At 39.4% G+C, this 18,573-nt stretch overlaps 1 pseudogene; it reads left to right on the top strand.

Moving 5' to 3' along the window:
- Positions 1-956: 956 nt before the first annotated feature.
- Positions 957-1,509, top strand: LOC110297112 (annotated as a pseudogene).
- The last annotated feature ends 17,064 nt before the right edge of the window (positions 1,510-18,573 follow it).

Genomic DNA, 18,573 nt, shown 5'->3' with positions numbered 1-18,573 from the left:
AGATATCTTTTACTCTGAATGCACACTGAATTGCTTTACTCTCTGAGATCTGACCCTAGCTTTAAAGAATATTTCTTTACATATGGGTCTCATCATTGACAGTTTGGACTTCAAGTGATTTGGCTCCAGGTTTTTCATTGTTCTGCTTCTCTAGCTGTGTTAAAAAGGTTCAGGTCTTGCTTAGAGGGCTAGTTACAGAGTTATTTCTGGACTCATAACCTTCAAACTCAGGCAAGACTGGCCTGTTCTGCATGACCTCAGTTTCTGTCCTCACACAAATCCTCTTTGAGCCATGTGGCTCTTTTCATAGTAAATTATAATATGCGTTTTTCAGGATTAATCTCATTTATGCTTCAGCCCTAGGCAAGGAGCCACAGGCAGCTAAGAAATGCTGAGAATAGGGAGAACTCCTCCGTCCAATTGGTCATATCTGAAATCATATACATATGGGTAACATTTTAACAGTAAGTGGATTGAGAATGTTATATTTATATGTTTAGTAACACACACACAAACCAACTAAATAGAAGCCATACATTTGGGAGTAAGCAGGCTTACATAGGTACAAAGGATATAAGAAGGCAAATTACGTATATTAATTTTAAAAATTAAAGAAATTCCGTGAAGATGTTAACATATTTTAGGAAAGCATGGCTGATGGAATAGATAGTCTATACATTTTTAATTTTAAGAAAAACATTATTTTATTTCTATTATGTGCCAGATGATGTATTGCCCATGATTTATCTAATCTTCAGACGCTACATGGGGTTTTGTGATCTTGGTCTGGGAGAAATGCCTTTATAAGTGGCTGTAGCTTACTATGTTTGTAGTATAGTTACTCTCGATCATTGGCTTGTTGAAGTTGGTGGGACATGACTGAAAAATTAGGATTAGTAGAAGTCCTTGGAGTTTGGAGGCTGTTATGGTTAATATAGAAGCATATTTTCGGGATCATGGCTCCTTCGTTGCTGCTGCTTGCATTACCATGGCTGGTGTGTCCTGGACTGCTCCAGGGGTGCTGGGATCTGCTACAATGGCAACTGCAGCAGAGCTGGAGTCGCTTTGCCAGTCCTCTGTGGGCAAGCAGTCCAGAGTCCATCTGTCCTCACAGAACTAGCACATGATCCCAGTGAAAATAAAGAGAATTCCAGCTTTTTAGGTAGTATCTTTTGGATGGCAGCTCCCCAAAGCAGACGCACCATCGAAGTTAACCGATGTAGGAGAAGAAACCCTCAAAAGCTTATTAAAATTAAGAACAATATAGACATTTGCCCTGAATGTGGTCTCCTGAAGCAGAAACATGTCCTCTGTGACTATTGCTATGAGAAAGTACTGTCAGGAGACAACAAAAATCAGAAAACAGGGGCTCAAGGAGGAGGTCCTTTCAAAGCTCCTTCCGTTGAGACTATGGTACTGTACACAGGAGAGAAACCATCAGAGAAGGATCAGGGCAAGAGGATTGTTGAAAGAAACATAAAGAGGCCATCTTGGTTCACCCAGAACTGAACTAAAAAATGTTAAAAGGATAATTTCAGAGTTAGGCACCTACTTAAAATCAGGAGTCTTCATTTTTATGTTGTGCCTGTTTTCAAATTATCCATGTATTTTAAAATGGATTTTGTTAGTTGTTACTTTTAAATGAGGTAATTTGAAGACTGCATCATGAATAAACTCAGCATGTTTATGTAAAAAAGAAGAAGAAGCATATTTTCTAAGGGTTTTCAGAAAAGGAGTATGCTGGCTAGTTTTTTGTTAACTTGACATAAGCTAGAGTTATTGGAGAGAAGGAGTCTCAACTGAGAAAAATCTCTTCCAAAGATCAGGCTGTAGGCAAGCCTGTAGGGCATCTTCTTAATTAGTGATTAATAGGTAAGGATCCCACTAAATCCATTCTGGGTTGTGCCACCCCATAGTTGGTGGTCCTGGGCTCTATAAGAAAGCAAGCTGAGCATATCAGGAGGAACAAGCCAGTAATTAGCATCCCCCCCCCCCGCCCCGTACCTCTGCATCAGTTCCTGCCTCTAGGTTCCTGCCCAGTTTAAACTCCTGTTCTGACTTCCTTCAGTAATGGACTATGGACCCACAAGCCTAACAAACCCTGTCCTAAGTTACTTATGGTGATATTGTTTTGTCACATCCATAGAAACCCTAAGACAGGAAGAGGCAAAAATAGATCTTAAATTAGAAATTTTTCTTAGTAATTTTTAGTAGATAGTTCATTATGCTTAGTTGACTCTAGAAGACTGGCTAATGAATAGGTAGTGTCCATGTCTGAAGAAAAAAACCTAGAAATCTTAACTACACATAATTTGGAATACCTGACCTTTGTAAACAAATTTACATACACATACAAAATCTTCCTTATGACTTAAGGAGCTTCCAGTGGATTTTTATTCACTACAAACTACCACTGAATAAGAAATTTTAAAATTCTCTGAAAAATACATTTAAAGATTCATTCATATATATATGTATATATAATACTATCCTATGTTTAAAGACTCAGTCAAACCTCAGAACCGAAATACAAGGAGTTTAAAGACGGAGGGACAAAGAGAAAACAGAGTCAAATTCTGAAAGACTAGGAAAGGAAGCTGATTTAAGTATGCAGAGGAGCTGAGCCCCAGCTGCCTGTTGAAAGAAATACAGTTAAGAGAAATTATGTTTTATACCTATGAGAAAGTTCTGAAACATAACCAGGTCTCAGTGACACCAGCGGGTATCCTAAGGTTCATAGTAGACTTCTCCCTGGGAAAAAGTCTCCAAACCACAAAAGGAAATCCGCGGTGCTAATGCCTGGATGGTTTTCCTATGAAAGCCTGCTGGGGAGACGTTTACCAACAGCTGCTCTGCACGCATAGAAACCACTGAAGTTCTGAAGTTTGAATCTAGATCTGGGACTGCTCAACAACACATGAGATGGTCGGAAAAAAAGAGGAAAAAAATATTTGGGAAAACAAAGTAAAAATAACCATGTAAGACAGCCTTGGTCAAATGCAGGTCTGAGCTATATGTGTTGAAGCATGGAGGTTTTGTCATTGTAGGCCAGGGCCTGGTGCTTGCCTGGAGGAAGAGGGGAGCACTGGAAACATCAGTTGTGTGAGAGAATGGCCCAAGTGAGGGAAGACAGATTAATTTAACAAGAAGATGCTACTTGTAGAAAACCAGGAGAGAGAGAGAGAGAGAGAGAGAGAGAGAGAGAGAGAGAGAGAGAGAGAGANAGAGAGAGAGAGAGAGAGAGAGAGAGAGAGAGAGAGAGAGAGAGAGAGAGAGAGAGAAAGAGAATTTGTTAAGTTTAGTGAAAAAAATGACTTCTTCAGTTATATTAGAAAAAGCAAAATGTGTTTGACTACAAAGTAGGCATTACTAAGCAGTTGCTACAAAGGTATTAGGGCAGCATGACCTTAGTGATTTGAATAGGGTTTGGTCCCCATAGGCTCATGTGTTTGAATGCTTGGCTCACAGGGAGTAGCACTATTAGAGGGTATGTCCTTGCTGGAATAGGTGTGGCGTTCTTGTAGGATATGTATCACTATGGGGGTGGGCTTTGAAGGCTCTTAGTGCTCAAGCTCCACCCAGTGTGGAAGGAGAGTCTTCTCCTGGGTGCTTTCAGATCAAGATGCAAAACTCAGTTCCTTCTCTAGTATCATGTCTGCCTGAAACTTGTCATGCTGAAACTATGTCTCTCAGCCCCAATTAACTGTTTTCTTGCTCCTGGAGTCTCTTCACAGCAATGAAAGCCAAACTATGACACTGACCAATTGTTTTATTTAGAAAGAGGCGTTCAAGTGGCCCGATTGCTAAATGGATTGTTGCAGAGCATCTGTAGCTCAAGGCAAGCATGCCCTGTGTTGGTAAGCTATGCTTGCCTGCCTTAGTAGTATCTCTCAAAGTTAAATCTACACTTCTATGTCTTAATTAAGGCTTTTCCTGTTATGAAAAAAACCCTATGACCAAGGTGACTTATTTTAAAATATGTTTAATTGGAAGTACAGCTTCAGAGGTTTAGCATCCTCAATAGTAAAGTCACTCATGACAGCAGGAACAGCTGTGAGGTCCTATCTTGATCAGCAAAGAGATAGAGAGGACAGTGAGAATGGATCCAGTCTTCTGAAACTTTGAAGTCCACCCCTAGTGACACAGCTCTTAATAAGTTTATTCCACCTGTGATGGTTTGTATATGCTTGGTTCAGGGAGTGGTACTATCCAGAAGGTGTGGCCCTGTTGGAGTAGGTGTGTCACTGTGGGTGTGGGCTTTAAGACCCTCATCTTAGCTGCCTGGTAGTCAGTACTCTGCTATCAGCCTTCTGATGAAGATGCAGAACCTTCAGCTCTTCCAGGCCCATAACTGCCTGCCTGAATGCTCCCATGCTCTTGCCTTGATGATAATGGACTGGACCTCTGAACCTATAAGCCAGCCCCAGTTAAATGTCATCCTTATAAGAGTTGCCTTGATCATAGTTTCTGTTCACAGTAGTAAAACCCTAAGACATCATCTAAATCCTAAATAATCAGTTCCACTAGGGTTCAACCATTCAAATATATCAGATATTGAGGTCATTCTTATTCAAGCCACAATACGATGTAAATGAGTGATGAAACTCATACGAAACACTATGAAGTAAAAGGAAAATTAAGTCCTTGCAAAGATCCTCCTATAAATATTTATATCAACCTTAACTATAGTCCCTAAAAACTGGTGGGATAGCTTGAATGAGAAATGCCTTGGGCATTTCACTATTTGGCCCTAGTTGGTGCTGTTGCTTTGAGAGCTTTAAGTGGCACATTCTTGCTGAAGAAAGTATGTCATTGGGGGTAGGATTTTGGAGTAAAAAGCCTCATCTTCTATTTTGCCCCACCCCTCTGTTTTGTGCTTTCAGTTTGAGATATGAACTCTCAACTTCCGGTTCCTGTTTCTTGTCTCTGTCCCTCCCTTATGGACTCCTGTTCCTCTGCTTGTGGTGTTTCATCAACGCAGCAGAAAAGCAACTAACACAACTGGAAACCTCTCAGCGTGTCTGGATTGAGGGGTGGAGAGGCAGCCATGGCATAACTGGAGAGCTGAACGTTCACTCATCAGGAGAAAGGAATGAACACTAACATATACAACAGCACAGATGATTTAAGTGGAGGAAGCCATGCTTAGCTGCTATATATCATGATTTCACCTACACCACCTTGTGGGAAGCATGTGTTTAGTAGTTGTCAGAGGTTGTGATTTGGAGGAGACCCTGATAGTTAAGGAGGCAGAAACTACAGAATTGTAGGGTGGGATCAGCGAACTTACTATCTAGCTTACTTCTGCTGATGTTACCTGAATGTATGTTTTCTTAAACACACATTAGTAGTGTGAATCTTAAATTGTATACATTATGATTTTTAGGAATGAAACATAATGAAGAAGGCTTCTGGACTGGGTGATAATCAGACATGGGTAATGATGAGGTTAGTAGGAAATGTGTCGGAGCAGCAGACAGCTCTCAAAAACAAAACAAAAGAATAAGCAAACAAACAAGACAGACAATTTCCCCCTCCACAACCCCAGTGTGAGACAGCAGAAACACACACTAATGGACTTAATACCTTCAGATGCTGGGATCTTTTCTTGCTGAGTAGCCATTTTTTTTTTTTTTTTGTATGTGCCTTTGTCTGGAGGTGTTTTCCAGTGTTTACTATGAATATAGTCTCTATTGCCATTCATGTGGCTTCTCACACGGAGCTGAAAAGTTGATGATCCGTGTTCTACACACTTGATGTGCTGGATTTCCTGCAATGCAAATCTGATGAGGTTATACCCTTGATTAAAATTCCTCACTGGTTCCTTATTGCCTTCAGCAGTGCTCCTGTACTGTGACTGCACATCAGAATGGCCAGGAGCACTTCATGAGGTGTGTGGTGCTTAGCCCACCTCCAGACATTCTGACTCAATTAACACAGAGCCAGAGTATCAGTGCTTTAAATACTTCCCATGTGGTTTGTTTCTCGGGGGCTTGTTTTTCAACATTATTAAAATATAATTCATATATTTCACAATTTATCCACTTAAAGTATATATTTCAGTGCTCCCTTCTATATCTTATGATTAAAATTTTTAAATTATGGTAAACTTTGTAACCTAAAACATGCTGTTTTGACCACGTAATGTATACAATTCAGTGATATTAATGACATTCACAATGCTGTACATGCATCTCAGCTATTTCTTAAGATTCTTGTGCTTTAACTACTTATCCAGTTCTAAAGAACTAAATGCAAGGTCCTTAGCAAAACCAGAAGCTTTTCCCACCAAGGTCTCCTCATATCTTCCCAGGCAATGCTCTGAGAACTTTCTTCTGTCTGGCATTTTCTTGGACTCAGAGAAACTAAATTACCTTTAGCCTTTGTAGACTTTGCCTTTATCTATTGTCAGTTTGTTTCTTTGAAACATGACTCACACTAACTACTCCTTCTGTTAAAAACATAAAACATGTCTTCAAAGCCAGGCTCAAGTGTTATTTTTTGAGATCCTTGTCCTAAAGCCTAAGCTTATTTAGATTTCCCACTCTCCTCTGTAGCCTCTTCTATCAACATTTAGAACATTCATTACAACTTTTGCTTTTTTTATATGCCTGCACCCAGACTAGACTGAGAACCAAGGCAGCATATCACACCGAGTGTAGTTCAGAGTAGAGGCTGTTTGATGAACAAATTAAGAAACCATTATTGATATTTGAGCAGAAGACTATAACTGTGAATGGTATAATTGGGTGAGCAGTATTAAAGCCACAGTAGATATTCAGAATGAGGATGGATTCACAAGATGATGTGTTACTAAAGGAAGGACAACTGGCGGATCTTAGAAAGTTATGACCTTTATTGAGTATATATGATGGGACAGGACAGATGAGCTAATAAATGGTATGTATATTTGTGTATGTGTGTGTGTGTGTGTGTGTGTGTGTGATTGAGGCTTTGAGAGAGCTTGGTTACTACTTCTCCAAACTTTAGGGACTGTAGACATAGAGAAAAGTCCAAGTAAAACCTTAAACTTCCATACCTTCCCAGAGTGGACTTGAAATGGACTTCGTATATCTTGGTGACTTAGTAGCACTGATTAGCTCGGCTGGGTTTATAGTTCAGGTTGTCAAGTAGCAGAGAGTAAAGCACACAGTTAAACAAAGCAGTGAATACATGAGGTACAGCGAGAATGAATGCTGATAGGAAGGACCAGAGAGAACAGGAGCTTTAAAGTGCTTGAGGAAGTTCCTGTCTTACAGGAAAAGAAACAGAGACTGACAGAATTATGAAAGAAATACAAATCCATGTATATTGTTGTTAGAGATACAAAAATTATGTATTTTCTGTTGCGATTTAGAAGGAAGATCATGAAACACATAAAACTAAAGCCAAGCAGGCTGATAGAGAGATACAATTCCAGCACTTGAAAGGCTGAAACAAAAATATCATGAGATGAAATCCAACATGTACTAGATAATGAGATCCCATCTCAAAAAGCAGAGAAACAAATAATGGAATTAATATATGAGCCAGTAATATCACTTCTAGCTGTGTACCTAAATAGTGGGAAATAGGAGGAGACATGAGCTAATGTATGTATGCCTTACATTGCAGAATTACAGCTGCAATAAGAGGTGTGTATTCGTCAGCATTCTCTGGACAAGCAATAGAACCAATAGAATGTGTGAGAAAATATATCAACCTTCACAAGATTGAACTAAATATCCATTGATAGATGAATAAAGAAAATGTGGTATGTCAACAATGGAATTATCCATATTTATAAAATAAGGGAACCCTTTCACATGATGTACCTTGAGAAAAGTATATTTAGTGAAATAAACCACTCACAGAAAGACTAAGTCTGCATTATCCATTTGTATGAGATATATAAAGGTCAAAAATTAGTTATTAGGCTGTATTGTTAGGGGCTTTTTAGGAATGGTGGGATAGAATGAACTTGTAGAAAGGGTTAAAAGGAAATGATACAGCAGAAAGACTAAGCCATAGTGTGGTGAGTAGAGGGTAGATAGAAGAGGGAGTAGGAGAAGAGATTAATAAGACCTTTGGGAAAGACTTAGGAAACCTACATAGGAAACAAATGTTTGTGTACACACACACACACACACACACACACACAGTGGGTTTACGCCATTACAGAGCAACAAAGTGAAGTTGCTGGTGAATGAGGCCGCAAATAAACACAAACATTATAGGCTAGTCACATTGCTCTTGGTTTTCTCCACAAAACACCACATACTTGAATCATAGAATATGGAAAAACAATTAAGCTAGCACTGACTTGAAAGCTTCAATCCCACTGGCTAGTGTTTATGGTGCCAATATGTGATAATCACACTCCCAGAGGAGAAAAGTGATACCCAGATGTGAACCCTGGAAGGTATAGTGATTGGTCTGGCAAGAAGACATGCTCAGAGGTGTAATAATAGCACAAACATCTTGGGAGTCATTAACCATTTTCTGATTGGATTTAAGTCCTATTTCACAAGATGACACCAATATCTGGAACCACTATCAGGCCAAAAAACTTTAGCTAGACAAGTGATAGCCTTAAGGGAACACTTACAGCTTTTAATCTGATAAATGAACACAGTAAGGAACTAACTTATGCCTCATGACCTACTGTGATACCCATAGGTCAACATTCAATCCCCATTTGAGAAGCATCTTTTGCAGTTCCTCCTTCTCCCAAGGCCTAGAGACTATGCATAAGATGAGGCAGAAAGCATGTAAGAGCTCAATTACATGGTGGGTGAATACAAAGTAATAGCATCTTCATGGCTGCTATACACAGAGACGTCACATCATGAACTCACAGGAGTGAAAGCATGCACTAGACCCGTGCAAGCCTCAGGTAGATCAAATCCCAGCATAAAGCTAGAAATTGGGCATGAAATGCCAACCATTATTACCTTGGAATAATTGGCAATTATTAGGTTCTAGAATAGGGAAGAGCAATTTCTTTGAGAGTGTAGCCTTTGGTATGTGGTCTATGATCCAGTGGAAGCCCATAGATGTAAGAAGAATATTTGGGTAGCACCAAAGTGATCTTGTGTGTATGCAAATATGAAAAAGCACATAGTGATCAAACATGTTCTATGAAACTCTCAACTAAAAAAATATAAAGATACACGAGGTGCTCAAGCTCTTAGAGGACAGAATCATGGTGTTGAAGGATTGTTTGGTTCAGCAGTATATAAAGGTCCAGTTTGTCTGACGATGGAGTGACACAGAACTATCAGACAACAATATGCAGAACTGGAATTGTGAGTGTCAAGCAAGACTACTTTCCTCCCTCGGGAGCTAGGATGTAGGAACAAAGAAGCAATGTGTCTAAAGACCCTGAAAACCAACGTTGTACCAGGAGATTTCCATAAGACCATTCCTGACTTTTAGAATTAGATTCAATAAAATAATAGAATCCAAATTAATGCAGGCCAATAAGAGAGCCTCAAAAGAAAGTATTCCCCAGGAGAAAGTATCATAACCCCAAACAGATGTTCCTTTTGTCCTTTTGTTAATTTAATTTTAGCAACAAAATAACATTTTGAAGGCATTAGTGTTATCCCTTCTTAGTGTAATTACAAAGCTAATTCAGTTCAACAATACTCTGGAGGCTGAAATATATTCATGATTTATACCTCTGACTAGTTCTATATTTCTGCTTAAGGTAAAACAATACAAATATGGACCTGGAGTCTAGCTATTTATGCTTTACATATAATCACCATTAAGAATCAAAACAAATATCTTCTTACATCTCTTTCAAGAATGAAATGATATCAATAATTGCTTAGTCTCACTCCAGAGTACCCAAGAATTTATCGTACTCTTTCTTGTCTCATTTGTGTCTGAGAGTGTCATAACAGTAAATGGTAGAGGGAATAGTAAAATTACAGATAAAACGTCTTAGACACTAAACAAATTTAAGAACACTGTTTACAGAACTGATTTTCTTAATCACAGAATTTCACTGCCTAATAAAAAAAGAGTACTACCATTTCCAAATACTAGGTTTCTTCCTGCAGAGCTCTTTATTCCTTATGTGAGGCAGATGGCAGGTTCCTGTAGAGGTGGCTGCCTTTTTGATACATTAGGTCCTACTTAACAGCTCCTTTGCTTATTGTCCTGAGGTCTGAACATCCTGAAGAAGTTAATCCATCCTTAAAAGCAATGGAAATCTCACGTCTCCTTTGGATCAGGCTCTGCCCCAAATAGTAAGAGTCAGAATTGCCAAGCTACCTTTTCAGCTCATCATGTGTCAATAATGAAAGCCACCACATGCACGCTTATAAGGGCATCTGATCTGATCCAATTATCTATTGTTTCTAGAAGCAGTATCTTCTGCTAATCTGTGGCATGAACACCATGAATATGAATGAAAATGGTGGCTTTATTTTACTCCACTGACAGTGGCAGTGAAAGCAGGGGCTTATTCTCTAGCGTGAGCTATTTAGCATGCTGCAGGTGTAAATGGAAGATGTAAAAGTGACAAAAGCAACCTTGTAAACATTAATGTGATGTTGGCAGTGATATTATGAGCCTAATGACATCTTCTGCACACGAGAACACATAGGTGTCATGCTGGGAAACCAATGGTCTAACTCTCATCTTGACTGCAGGCAAAATATATCTCATCAGAGCTATAAATTTCATGAGTGTGCTCCCAAATTTAAAGCCCTTAAGGAGAATGGGTTTCATGGCTCAGTAGTTTTAAAGGGCTGATCTTATTTGGCTTTGTAACTAGGAAATTAAGAGTTTTCTAAAAACAAATCAGAATTATACCATAGCTACTTGAGCTTTCATACTGTTGCTTTAAGTGCTTGACTTCCTCTGCAGATATCAAAGTCACGGATTCCACATTGCATTCACAATGGGACAACATTTATTACCTGTTATGATTGCTCAGTAGTCTGAAATGGAGAAGAAATTTGCTCATTCATGGCTTTGTAAAAAATGTAATGGAAAATGGAATAGTTTTCTAATCAACTTTCGCAAGTGCGAGTGAACCTTATTTAGTTTGGTATCAGGAGGAAGTTGCTTTAGTCCCAAGCAGTATCAGAACTCAATCAAGAGAAACCTGTACAGGCCTTAGGAACCACAGGCTCTGGAGAAATGTCAAATAAAATTAGTTTGTTGCTTGTTTCAGCAGGTTTTGCAGTATTTTTCTGGTAACCATGTAAAACTTTTGAAAGAGGGAGTGTCCTTTATATGAGTTGTTCACATCCAATTTAAAAAACCAAATATTTATTGCAACCAGAAAAGCAAGACAAAATATATTATAGGCAGGAAAGCAGATACATTCAAAGATCTTGCTTAGAAGAAAACTATTAATGATTGTCTTGCAAAAGAATATAATGCAATATATAGCAGAAGATGGCCTAGTTGGTCATCAATGGGAGGAGAGGTCCTTGGTCCTGTGAAAGTTCTATGCCCCAGTATAGGGGAACGCCAGGGCCAGGAAGCAGGAGTGGGTGGGCTGGTGAGCAGGGGCAGAGGGAGGGGAGAGGGGGTTTTCAGATGGGAAACTACAAAAAGGGATAACATTTGAAATGTAATTAAAGAAAATATGTAATAGAAAAAAATGAAAAAAATGAAAAAAGAATATAATGCAAAATGAATATTAACATTCAAATAATAATTTTATTACTTTTCTAATGGTATTAAAGGATCAGAACTACTGATCCCGTTCCCATTTCATCTGGATGCTCAGAAAGTTACCAAGAGAAGTCACTGGCCTCTGGAGTGGAAATCAGACTCAAGGCAGGCCACACATATTCTAATATCAAGCAACAGGGTATACATATCTGCTCTCCCCTCACAAACTTTCCAACCCCAAGGAAAATGGATAGCATTCACTGAAACACAGCCATACTTAAATTTTAAAAAAAATTAGAATATGGGATCATTAAAAAAGCTGTGAGTCTATTAATCATTTTCAAATAAGCGACATCACTTTTTAAATGTTAAAATTTGTAGTTCTTTTGTGTATTGTTTAGATTTCTATGTAACATTTCATAGTAGCTTTCAGTAATTATTTTTTTACACTGTTGTTACAGCTATAAGAATTAGACCCTAACTTTATGATTCACATTACATGATGAAAGGAATAACCCATTTGAAGTGTGACTTCTAGCTGAATAGGGACAATAATTGGCTCTAGAATGCGGCCATTATGAAGATGGTTACAAATATTCTGTACAAATCTTGGAGTGAACATGTTTTCATCCCCTCATACTAAGGGTTTGGCTACCTTTATGAAAGATCTTTTAATTTTTTGAAATGATGTAGTATTTTATGTCTCTACCAATAGTATATGAAAACTTCAGGGTTTTTCTATATCTTTTTAAGATTTATTTTTAGACTTAGAATTTCAGTTCAAGACCACTGTTCAAGAGCATGTAAATACAAATTTTCTAGTAGTCACAGTTAAAAATTTTAAATTAAAATTTAATTAAATCTATTCAAAGAAGCATTTCAACACAAAAATTGAACACAAGTTATTGTGATATTGCTATTACTTTCAGTATAGTTCCAAAATTTGGTACCACATCTTAAAGTGAAGTAGCGCTAGTTCAACCATTTGGGTAGCAGTCACTCCTATGCAGAGCTTGGTGGATATATAGCTGTAACTTGTTTTAATTAGCTGTTTTATAATCACTAATAATGTTTTGTGTGCTTTTTGATTATTTGTATTTCTACTATTTTACATCTCTTTAAATGTCAGTCACCAGACAGATGGTCAGACTGTGGTATATTCACACATGAGGACATATTTTTCAGTAAGAATAAACAGACCATTTCAAAACCACTCTGCTGAGTAAAGGCAGTAAGGCAAAAATTACATATCTCGTGTTTTCACTGTGTGGAATTTTACATCAGGCAAACTTCAACAAGAAGTTAGGGTTAGTGAAGATCTTTTCCCAATCTGTAGGTTGTCATTTTGTCCTATTGACAGTATCCTTTGCCTTATAGAAGCTTATCAGTTCCATGAGTCCCGTTTGTCTATGGTTGATCTTAGAGCCTGAGCTACTGGTGTTCTGTTCAGGAAGTTTTCTCCTGTGCCAATGAACAATGCTGAGGCCCCTGATCCACTTGGACTTGAGCATTGTACAAGGTGATAAACAAACAAACAAACAAACAAACAAGATAAATCAGGAAATGTAACAAGGCTGTGTGACTTCAAAACTACAAGAAAGGACATTTTGAGTGGAAATGCTCTGTAGATTGGAACTGAGGTCACATGATGTAGTGGCTAATTCCAGTGATATGACAGGGTCTGGAGTCAATAGGAAGACACATGTCTGGGCTCTTCTGTGATGGCATTTCCAGAAGGGATTAACTAAAATGTCTTCCTCAGAGGTAGCAACTTCCAGTGGGAAGCTCCTGAGTAGAGATATGAGAGGAAGAAGCGATTGCTCCTCCCTGAGTGAGTCCACTGCTGCTGTGGATGTACTCTACTGGCTCAGACTCCAGTCTCTTGGACCTTCCAATGATTGAATAACAGCAGCTTTCCAGGAATCTTCCAGGTCCCACCATTGCCTTGGAACTGCTGAGACATTCAGCTTCAAGGTCCAAGCAGCTACTGGCTTGTTTATTCCATCCAGCTGTTTTCTGACTACCCAGTCCCCACTGTGTAGGCCAGTCTATAAAATCTCCCCATCTTTAGCTCCTGTGGAGAATCCTGTGTAATACACTTATATGTGCTCATGTTCCCAGATTTATACATTTGAATAGGTATTTAATATAAATGAATTCAGTGAAATTTATCAGAGGTAAGGACAATACCCAAGAGTAGCATCTATTGTCATTCCCCACTGAAGACCTTGTGACAGAAAACTGCATGGCTAACATATAGGGTCTTATTAAGGTTTTGTTCAATGGATTTAAGAACTTGTATCTAGCAGCTTCCATTTGCCAGCTACCTGTGTGGTGTAACATCCCTGCCTACTTCTGATATTTATAGCCTAGACCTAAGGACTGAGTGTAGTCTAAACACAGTTAAGAAAAAAAAATGCTATTCCTGTTTGTGATAGAGACAGACTAATAAAAGGTTGTTTTATTTCCAAATTCTTGGAGGTTATGAAGAAATATAACTCAGAAGCTAACATAACACAGTTTGTTTCTAGGAATTGTGGGCTAGGTTTACATGCATCATGAAGTACAAAAGAAGCTGTGTTCTCCAGGCACTGGCAGTCTCAGGCTGCCTCAGTGCTGTGGTACTTAACACTGGCTAGGAAATGAGCTAAGTAACAGGACTAAAGAGATAACAAGAATAGGAAGGCTTCATTTTACAGTGGATAACCTGTAGAAATTAACTCATAGATCATATGCCAATTAACAACCTTTCTGAAGACTTTCTGTAAATATAAAGAATCTATATAGCCACAGATACTGTTGCAATGTTCCTTAACACAATCCAAATAAGTGAGGGAGAAAATGCCTTGTGGGAAAGAAAGTAAATCCTGCTGAGTTCTGATCTAGAAATTATAATCATACTTAACTGAAAAAAAATAAACTTCTTGTGTTTTAACCAATGCAACCTCTGGTTATTTTGTTATGGCAGGCTGGTCTAGTATGTAATACAATCTATTGCATGATAATATATAGCATGCAAATAAAGTGATTAGTGACAGTCACATAATTATTTTGTGGCATTATGAGAGTTACATATGATACTGGGAAGAAGGCTCAGCACTTAAGAACTTAAATTGCTGTACAGAGGATCCAAGTTTGGTTCCTAGCACCCATGTTGGACAGCGCACAACTGTCTCTAGCTTCAGGCTTAGAGAATTTGATGCCTCTGGCCTCTGCAGTTATTACATACAGGAACACAAGTCCCCACATAAAACACACACACACACACACACAAATTTCTTTTTTTTTTTATTACATATTTTCCTCAATTACATTTCCAATGCTATCCCAAAAGTCCCCCACACTCTCCCCCCCACACCCATTTTTGGGCCCTGGCATTCCCCTGTACTGGGGCATATAAAGTTTGCGTGTCCAATGGGCCTCTCTTTCCAGTGATGGCCGACTAGGCCATCTTTTGATACATATGCAGCTAGAGTCAAGGGCTCCAGGGTACTGGTTAGTTCATAATGTTGTTGCACCTACAGGGTTGCAGATCTTTTTAGCTCCTTGGATACTTTCTCTAGCTCCTCCATTGGGGGCCCTGTGATCCATCCAATAGCTGACTGTGAGCATCCACTTCTGTGTTTGCTAGGCCCCGGCCTAGTCTCACAAGGGACAGCTATATCAAGGTTCTTGCAGCAAACGCTTGCTAGTGTATGCAATGGTGTCATCGTTTGGAGGCTAATTATGGGATAGATAAATCTTAAAAAGAAGTCCCATATATTTTAACATAGAATACCCAAGTATAGGCTTTAAGCATCAGACTTTTTTTCTGAAGGGAAATTTAAGGAGTTTTACTGTAACATTCACTATCCTAAAATAATGGGTAAATGTTGTTAAAAAGTTTTTTAACCTTTGTTTGTTTATTTGGGTGTTTGTGTATATGTGCAAGTCAGGGGCCAACTTTCCCGGGTTATTTCTCACCATCATGTGGATCCTAGGGATCAAATTAAGGCTGTCAAGCTTGACAGCAAACACCCTTTCTCACTGTACCATCTTGCTGGTGCACCGAAAACTTTTTTAAAGGAACATCATAAAATTTTTGAATAAGAGTATCAGTTAAGTACAAGTACTGAATATGTGCATATAGTGGCTTTCACTGTGTCTCCCACACTAACAGCTCATTTCATAAATGCAGGCAACAGTAGAGCAGATGGCAACATACAGAAATGGAATCAACCACTTGTCTTTAAAAAAATGGACAAAGCTCTTCTGGGATGTCACAGACAAACAATAGGTTGTTTTTGTAGTTGGTTCATTACAAGCACCATTCTATCCCAGAGTATAAAGAATGACAGTTATGCCATTTCCTCCATTTCACTTAAACAAAAGCCGTAAAGTGAATAAAAGCTGCTCAGGAGAGATGGCTTCAAGATTAAGAGCATAGACAGTTCTTGCAGAAGATAAAGGGTTTGATTCCTCACACCCACTTCACAACTGTTACTAGCTCTGGAGGTTCTGGCCTCTCTGGCTCCAAAGGCCAAAAGTGCAAAGTGTGCACTCTCACACACTTCTCCACATAAAGACACAGTTCACAACAATAAAAACAAATATAAAAATAATAAATAAAAACAGTAAAATGTTAATGCAGAGAATCACAGGTGAAGTAGGATGAAGAGTATGGATCAAAAGGAAGATGCTCTTAGTGGCTATATGTAAAGACTGAGATATTTTGGGGTAAGGTGCTTTGCATTTAAACTCTTGCTGCTAAATATAAAGTACACAGCTTTTGTTCATTTACTTCTCTTAAGGCTCACATTGCTCATTATTAGAACATGACAAACAGCATCATCAACCTCATATTTATAGGCACCACTGTATGCATAACCCAGAACATGTAGTGTGGCTGCTAAGGTATGAAATAGCTATCATTACCATTCAAAGTGACAGCCAAACATAGTGGCACACAACTTTAATGTCAACACTCCAGACGCAGGAGGATCTCTCTAACTTCAAGGCCAGCCTAGTATACATAAGTTCCAGAACAGCTAGGACTACACAGAGACCCTGAATCAAAACAAAAACAAAGGTGTAGCTCAGGGTGATCCTCCCGCCTCTGCCTCCTTCAGGAAAAGAATACACACAGTATGCACTCACTGATAAGTGGATACTAGCCCCAAATTTCAGAATACCCAAGATTCAATTCACAGACAACATGAAGCCCAAGAAGAAGAAAGACCAAAGTATGGGTGCTACAGTGCTTCTTAGAAGGTGGAATAAAATACTCACTGGAGGAAATATGGAGACAAAGGGTGGAGCTGACACTAAAGGAATGACCATCCAGAGACTGCCCCACCTGGGTATCCATCCCATATACAGTCATCAAACCCAGACCCTATTGTGGATTCCAGGAAGTGCTTGCTGACAGGCGCCTGATATAGCTGTCTTCTGAGAGGCTCTGCCAGAGCCTGACAAATACAGAGGCAGATGCTCACAGACAACCACTGAACTGAGCATGGAGTCCCAGATGGAGGAGTTGGAGAAGGGACTGAAGGAGCTGAGGGGGTTTGTAGCCCCATGGGTGGTGAGGAGCAACAGTGTCAACAGGTCAGACCCCCCCCCCCCCAGAGCTCCCAGGGACTGGACCACCAACCAAAGAGTACACATGGGGGACCCATGGCTCTGGCTCTGGCTGCATATATGGCAGAGGATGGCCTTTTTGGACATCAGTGGGAGGAGAGGCCCTTGGGCATGAGGGGGTTCAATGTCGATGTCCTAGTGTAGGGGAATGCCAAGGTGCAAAGGCAGGAGCAGGTGGGTGGGTGGGGGAACACCCTCACAGAGGTAGGGAGAGGGGTGATGGAATAGGGGGTTTCTGAAGGGGAGACCTGGAAAGAGGAAAAGATTTGAAATGTAAATAAAGAAAATATCCAATTAAAAGAAAAAACAAAAACAAACATGACAACCATTACCACCAAAAACCTGATAATATGCCAATCTGTGTAAATATGGGTTTTCTGAAATAGATCCATGTAGAAAAAAATGTCACAGTGATTTTGAAATTGCTTAGGGCAGCTCCCCTGTGCAGCTGAACTGCTTTCTCAGCCTTTCCTTTGCCCAGTCCAGAATTCACCCAGGGAGGGTGCTTTGTAAGTGTGAGCTCCTTTTCTGATTTCCAGTTAGACTAGAAGCTACCCTTCAGTAAACTTCTTGTTTGCCCTACTTGCAGTTTTCTCTATTTCAGCCTACGGTATCAAGCTGCCAGCACATCCTACTCTCACACAGTTAGTGAGCTTGTCAGATGCAAGTGATAAAAATACGACCCCAGGGAAAACATACTGATTCCATTCTAAAGTAGAGGATGTTGCATGTTGCCATCTCTTATAAGTTCCCTCAAAGTTCTACCCCCCCCCCCTTTTTTTTAAAGCAAATTTGACTTCAATCATCAAACAAAGACATCTGCCAGAACTATGGTTATACAAACTGCAACTAGATTCATGCATGCTGCTGGAGTTGGGAAATAACAGCTCAGAAGTCAGAAGCAGGGAGGGTTCAATGGCTTTAACACACTAATAAACATGAGGGTCAGAAAGGGTTTGGAAATGTATAAGCAAAAGCAGGACACAGAGAGAGTGTAAGAAAAGTTTGTATGGAGAGATACATAGGTCCTTATGAACTATTTTTTAAAAAGATTATGTGCGTGCATGAGTGCATGTGCATGTATGTGTGCATATGTGTGTATAGGTGTCTACTGAGGCTGCAAGTCTTCCTGGATCCCCTGAGGCTGGCATTATAAGATTTAAATGCTAGAAGCCAAACTCCAGTCTTCTATAAGCGGTAAGCATTCTTAACCACTGAGTCATCTCTCTAGCCCCCTTACTGAAAATATTTTATGGCTTAAAAATCATGGTACTGAGAAAAGCACCGGGACAGCTGGGGCGCAGGGTCTGCTGACACTCGCCAGCTACCCACAAC

This window comes from Mus caroli, chromosome 6 (genome assembly GCF_900094665.2).
Source record: "Mus caroli chromosome 6, CAROLI_EIJ_v1.1, whole genome shotgun sequence".
Taxonomy (NCBI): Eukaryota; Metazoa; Chordata; class Mammalia; order Rodentia; family Muridae; genus Mus; species Mus caroli.
The sequence above is the reverse complement of the archived record's forward strand: the minus strand, read 5'-3'. Positions and strand labels throughout refer to the sequence as shown.